Source organism: Branchiostoma belcheri, unplaced genomic scaffold, assembly GCF_001625305.1.
Source record: "Branchiostoma belcheri isolate BF01 breed outbred unplaced genomic scaffold, Haploidv18h27 scaffold1, whole genome shotgun sequence".
Lineage (NCBI taxonomy): Eukaryota > Metazoa > Chordata > Leptocardii > Amphioxiformes > Branchiostomatidae > Branchiostoma > Branchiostoma belcheri.
The window spans coordinates 9,036,406-9,042,796 of record NW_017802379.1 but is presented as its reverse complement, the minus strand read 5'-3'; the positions used below and the strand labels follow the sequence as shown (position 1 = coordinate 9,042,796).

The window sequence follows — 6,391 nt, the reverse complement described above, 5'->3', positions numbered from 1 at the left end:
TAGTGTGTGTGTGTGTGTTGGGGGGGGGGTAGTGTGCGCAATGCGCATAGTAGCTTTAATTTAATTTTCTTTCTCTCTTTAGAGATATTGTATGGTCATGTCCGTTTACATGCTATATGACATTGAGCCTTAAAAAAAGGATTTCGAGTTGTTGTGAATTTCTTGCTGATTCTCTGCATATTCCACTGTCACTTCCTCCCAGCCTGTGGAGAGACCATTTTGACCTCCAATTCGACTTTCCTGTCAATCTGCGGTTACACCATTTCCCTCTCACTTCCTGTCACTCTGATATATTCAAATAAATGCAGACACGCAAACACAGCTAAAGCAAAACCTCTGAGTATATACGTACATGGAGTTTATACGTAAAAATAAGCAAATTGGTACATCTGCTTGGTAATGATATAAAACCGCCATGTCCCTCATTATTCTACCATTTGTAGCTTGCTGCTGTAGCTTTCTGCAGTCCCTACCGGACTAACTGCGCTGGCTATATATAGGAGAATAATTGACAGGTGAGTTTGGCCACCTTGTAGGTTTGACTGGCCGCTTCGGAGGGAAAGAAACTACCTCCCCGCGGCCGGACTCTCTTGGTCAATTTTACTCTCTTTTTTTTGCCGAATTCTACGATCCGTATTCCCGTAGAAAGGCCTGGTGGAGGCTAAGCTTTCTGACGCATGGGACAAACACATCTGCCATGATTCCACCTGGGTAACGATCGCCTTGCCATAATGAGGGATAATTAGCGGGTATCGCCGCGCGAGTGGCGGCCACTGTGTGCGTTACCGAGCGCCCAAGTGGCGCGATGACGTCGCAGCTGTCCACAGCTGACGCGCGGAGCCAACTGTTGGAGAAAATGGTTCTCAAAGAGACGCCCCCTGGCGGGCGAACAGGTGGCCCTCACTTCAACTTTTCAACTTCAACGGGGGGAAGCCAGGCCTTCTCAATGGCGGTAGAAGCTTGAATTTTGCGGTCAAATAGCAACACTTGAGAAAAAAGGATGACAGATTACTAACATAGAGCTATATAGCTATGTTTTTGTTGTTGTTAATTTTGAAATTTCGCTCAGCTCCCCTTGGGGTATCTTGGATACTGGTCGACTTACATCCTACTAAAACTGCATTTGCCTTGTGTACATTTGAAAATGTGAATAGGTAAAACAACAAACTTCGTGAAGTTGCGTTAAACGTACTGATATTTCATTGAAATTTTCTGCAAATAGGTTATACCGAAAATGCTTCAAGTTTAACTTTCTGAAGGCTATTGCTATGGCCATTCCAGCTTTGTGCAATTCTACAAGTACGATGAGTTACATTTTTTAGAATTGTTGAAGTCAAATCTGTGATTGTGTTTTGTTATGCGACGAGATGTAACAATAACTAACTGATGTTAAAATCTTACTACATTTGTACTAACACATACATAAATCGAAGGCACTTAAGCGCTTTAAGCTCTATTTGACTGATGTACATGTCCGTCAAATAGATATAGTAGTCACAACACTTTTTTAAACTCTAGTATTGCCTGTAATGTGTGTATGTGGCGTTATAACGCGAGTGTAACGTCACATTGCCCTTTGTTAAGTGTTGATAAAATAATATATCAACTAACTGATGTGAAATGTGTCGATGATAGTGAGAACTATCTGTTAGCTTGTGGACATCCGATTTGTATGTGCCAGCGTGTGTGATTTGCACAGTGAAGCGGACAAAAGCCGACCGGAGACCGCGCGTGATCAGTATGCAGGGCGCGGCGTCAGTACGAGAAAAGTTCACGGGTTCGCGCGTGTCCCGCGGGCAAGGGTGCCCGGCCCTCCGCGGGAGCAGGAGGCGCTGAAACCGATGATCATAGGCCATGATCCGCCGCCTGCCGCCCGCCGATACATCCGGCCGATAAGGGGGACGTGCCGGCTGGAAAGTACCTCGCGGCGAAGAAGCACTTTCGCCAACTGTCGACACACGTCTAACGCCGCTATCTATCCCACTGTGAAGGGGTTGGAACCCCTGCACTGAAATCTCACTCCCACCGTCCGCCCGCAATACGCTTTCTAATTGGATCTTACACGGAGGAAGACACACTTCAAATCCAATATTTACAGCCGATATCCTCTCACAATCCAACCCGTATCCTCAGAGGATGGCTGCGTTTTCATTACTCATATCTTTTTTTAAAATAGAGGGATCGATGTGAGGTTGCTAGGAGCTGTTTTTGCTCGTTGAGAAAATCTGCGAGTTTTGCCGCCTCCCATGGCGCTAGCCCTGCCGGGGAGCGCCGAGACCATATGCCGGTAATAATTTTAATTCCGCCTCATTTGATTCGCACAATAATGGCGCATTATTCTCTGTAGAAAGTTAAATACACACCATCGGTAAACCTCCACTTTTTTTGTGAGCGCGTTGGCCCTCGGGGCAGTCATTATTGAAAATCTTCTTCGTCTGCTGCCGAATCACGGGTCAGGAGGACGGAGCGAGCCGTGATGCCGCCGCTCAAAGAAGCGGGGGTGTTTCGGGAAAAGCCCCCGGGCTTGGACAGAAGCGCGCGCTAGCGCTCTACCCGCGATAAACTCGCACTTTTCGGCTTGTACTTGGAAAGCTCGCGTCTCTGGCCGTTTGATCAAAAAACCCTTGAATCGGACCGGCCTTTAATCGCGGCGGGGAGAGAGGGAATTCCAGGGAATTTCGCCAAATGGTCGGCAATGAATAATAGATCAAACCGTGATCTGGAAGCGGGCAGGAGATACAAATGAACAGGCGCAGAACTTACATTAAAGTTTCATCCATCCCCATAGCCTAAAGTGGGGAATATGGCACTCCGAACATGAGTGTGGTGCCACTTCTATCCATTACACACTGACAGGTGTCCCGACCATTTTGGGTCATTCAGCCGCAACCCATTAGCATTTAACTACCCAAATCACCCAGTAATTGTACCCTAGATCCCACAAAAGTAGCTAATATCGCCGTTTTTTCTACCAAACTATCTCATCTCGCGGTTTCTATGAACATTGTAAGTGACACGGGAACGTTCGGTTTGGGAGTTTATGGTTTAGAAAAGGCTCGGATACTCATAGATCGAGGCTGCAGATTGGAGGAACGGTTTTTCTGTCGGGATATGCAGGCGATTTTTAAGATTGTTCCACGGGTGATCTCCGCTCAATGACAGTATGAATGATTCAGAGAAGTCCGGGGAATCTCTTCATTCGATCAGCCACTTCACCGGGCTGCCGAATCAATCGCCATGATATTGTTTTAGTGACCGGGTCGCTTTCGGGCGGCTCCAAACTTTCACAGCCGCGCTCGAAAAACTTGGAACTGATCGATGAACTTTGGAAAAGAAAACTTTAGGGTACATTTTTATGTAACACCTGAAAATATGTTTGTGTATGGAAATAATAAAATTGTCGTCATGTTTTTATAATGAGTGTATACTGTGTTTTGATACAGCCGCCAAAGTTGTGTTCTGACAAAAGTCGATTTCAGCCACTGAAATAAAAAAAAACATTGTGTAAACACTAACAGATAAACCAGTAAAAGTATCTATTAAAGCAAGGAAATTTTGTCAACATTCCAAAATATACAAATTGTATTTTTTCATCACTTGTTGACTAATTAACAAACCTGCAAAATGACGTTTACGGGTAAAAATGTCATTTGGATTGTCCTTCGTAAACCCAATGCGAGCCTTTTCTGTTTCGCACGTTGAAAAAAAGCCAAATTTTTCTCACTTCCGATTTCAGATGACGTCACGTTAGGCTCTCTTGGGGGATATGATCTTTACTTGATATCCGGTCTTCTTCGCTGTGGAAGGATGCTCAGGTCTTCCAGTTATGTCGTGTTTCAGTTGAAATCGTGTATTTAGTAGAAAGAAATATTGATATCATGATACTGTACTCTCTCTTATATGACATATGTATCTTTGTAATGAGAATCATTCTTCACTTAGAAATGCCATTTGATATTAAAAATATATACTAGTATCCCATAGGCTTATGACTTGTGCGTATATTACCTTATCAATAAAGAACAATTAAAGTGCTCCGTGCCGTTATGTATTCAATATCGGAACTTTATGTTGGATATGTTCATGAAAACTGAACAAGAACTGTGTTCTGCTCATGGCGACTTTTTGTTCTTCAAAAACTGAAGAAGGTTGGAACGTCCATTGGCTTGATGAAGGTACAACATGAGTGACACTTTGAGGTCTGTAGAAAATGCTATGCATAGAAATTACTTCGATGGGGCTTTAAACACCTGACCAAACAAAAAAAGCTCCTATGCAGTTCCAGATCCAGTCTTGGTCTTGACCTTGAGGCTTTTTTGGACTAGCTGCAGGTTTCATAGGTGTGTGCAATTACTTCTGCAAAGGCCTTTCTAATCAATCCCTTTTTAACCTCCTTGTCCTGTTGTATTACTATACTACCATATGCAGACTTGGGACAATTATTTTTAGTACTTTTTTGTCACTTTTTTCCTACACTGTCCTCCATTCACCTTTTATCACTTCATAAAGATTGTTCAGTGACTTAACAAGGCTGAGGCAATAAAAATCATTGCCAAGGCGACGACTGAATGATATATATTATTTCATATGGTGGAGCTAGCAATCTACATTACAATTATCAGAAAAACATATTTCCCTATCTTATAAAGACATGCACGTAGTGAAATTTACAGGATGGGTGGAGGAGGTGTGGGGCAATATACCAAATACACGTATAGGAGGAATCAGCCGTTCTTCCCCAGCAATATAGATTTTATGATGACATACTTACTTACTTTACTTTGGTCGAGTTCCCGCTAGAACCAAACCGTCCTCCATTTCACTTCACTCTATCCTCCACCAGAGACTGGATTTTATGTCTGGTCTGAAGTTGTTACTCCTTCGACTTTTTTTTACCTTTTGTGGGATCCAAAAGGACGGACAATTTCTTTTCTCTCTGTGATCTGATATGGTCTTTGGCCAAAGACAGCTGTGCTCTCTGTCCATGGTGTGGGGAGAAGACAAATGTCCAGTAATTAATCATGCCAGGCAGGTGGATGGGTGGCACGTGGGCACCCGGTGTAAGTTACCTGCTTGATCCAAAAACCACATGGCCGAAGGTTTCCTCAAAACCAATTCCCCAGGGAATGCATTCGTGCAATTTTTGAAATTCTTTCAAAGCGATCGTAGTACTTACACAAATGCCTCCGCCCCCAAAGGGCGTCGCCAAAAAATCTATTCAGAACAGTTTGTTTGCTTTAAGGTAACTTGTGGCGAAAGTGCAGGTGGATTGATAATCTATGTGGACAGGTGGTCACTATAGACAGGATTCTTAACGCTTGTGTGGTCAGATTGGACAGGTGGTGCTCATGTACTCTACAAGCAGAAGTCTAAGCTTTGATTTATTTTTTATGTTTCAGGCATTTTATCAGGCTTTCGTCTTCTTGTATTGGTATCTTTCTTTACACCAGCCAAATGAACATTGCCCTGCCAATTTGACATCACCTCATCATCATCAGTGACAATTTCATGCTGTCTTGCTGTCACCAGATCTGCCTTGAGAATAGTCCTTACATGTAGATGTAAGTCATGTATTCCCTATAAATGTGTTTCTACAGATGATGCCCTTTCTGTGCAGCCGAACACGACCAGTCTCTTCCATCCCTGGTTCTTCCCGGGTCTACTTAAGTATTCGGGTCGGCTCTGGGACAGTAACTAAGGTGAGACATACGGTATTTATCTGCTATTGAATAAACCGCAGGAAGAGGCGTGGGTTGTGAGAGTGGATCAGTGCAGGTTGACCCTTGGCGGTCCGAGGTTCCACCTGACCAGGCACCAGATGGACAGGACACGGCCGGACGAAGGGGCTGGGCTGTCCGGAATGATGGGACGCATGAACACGCATTGACCACTTGCTCCTGCTTCTTCACAACTTCATATCCATCCACTAGGCACACTTTCTCATACAAACACATGCAGACACACACAAATGCATACACACACACACACACACACACACAGAAAGACACCAGACACACACACGCACACACGCACACACACACACACACTCTCTCTCTCTCTCTCCTGGCATGTATAAGCTATTACAGAAAGTCAAACAGCACACATAAACAGGACACAGTTAGCAAAGAAATTGACTTTATTATTTAAAACATTTTCATCAGTGTAACATATGTTCTTCACAGTTCACACACAATGCTGTCCACAACTTGTCTCTCTCATGTCGAGCCCTAAAAACATCTTAATTTGTCTAGACCAGTCCATTCTACAGCTTGTAAAATGCAGGGCTTACGCTGGAGTGTAAGAGGAAGAGTGCTCAGACGTTTTATGGCCCTGGTAAGAAAGTGGGATCCCTCCCCTCCCTGTGTGTAAAAACAGTTATGGTTAGATAAGG

General features: G+C 43.9%; 1 pseudogene; it reads left to right on the top strand.

Annotated features, from left to right (window-relative positions):
- Positions 1–6,391, top strand: part of LOC109471064 — a 9,299-nt pseudogene extending 2,908 nt beyond the window's left edge.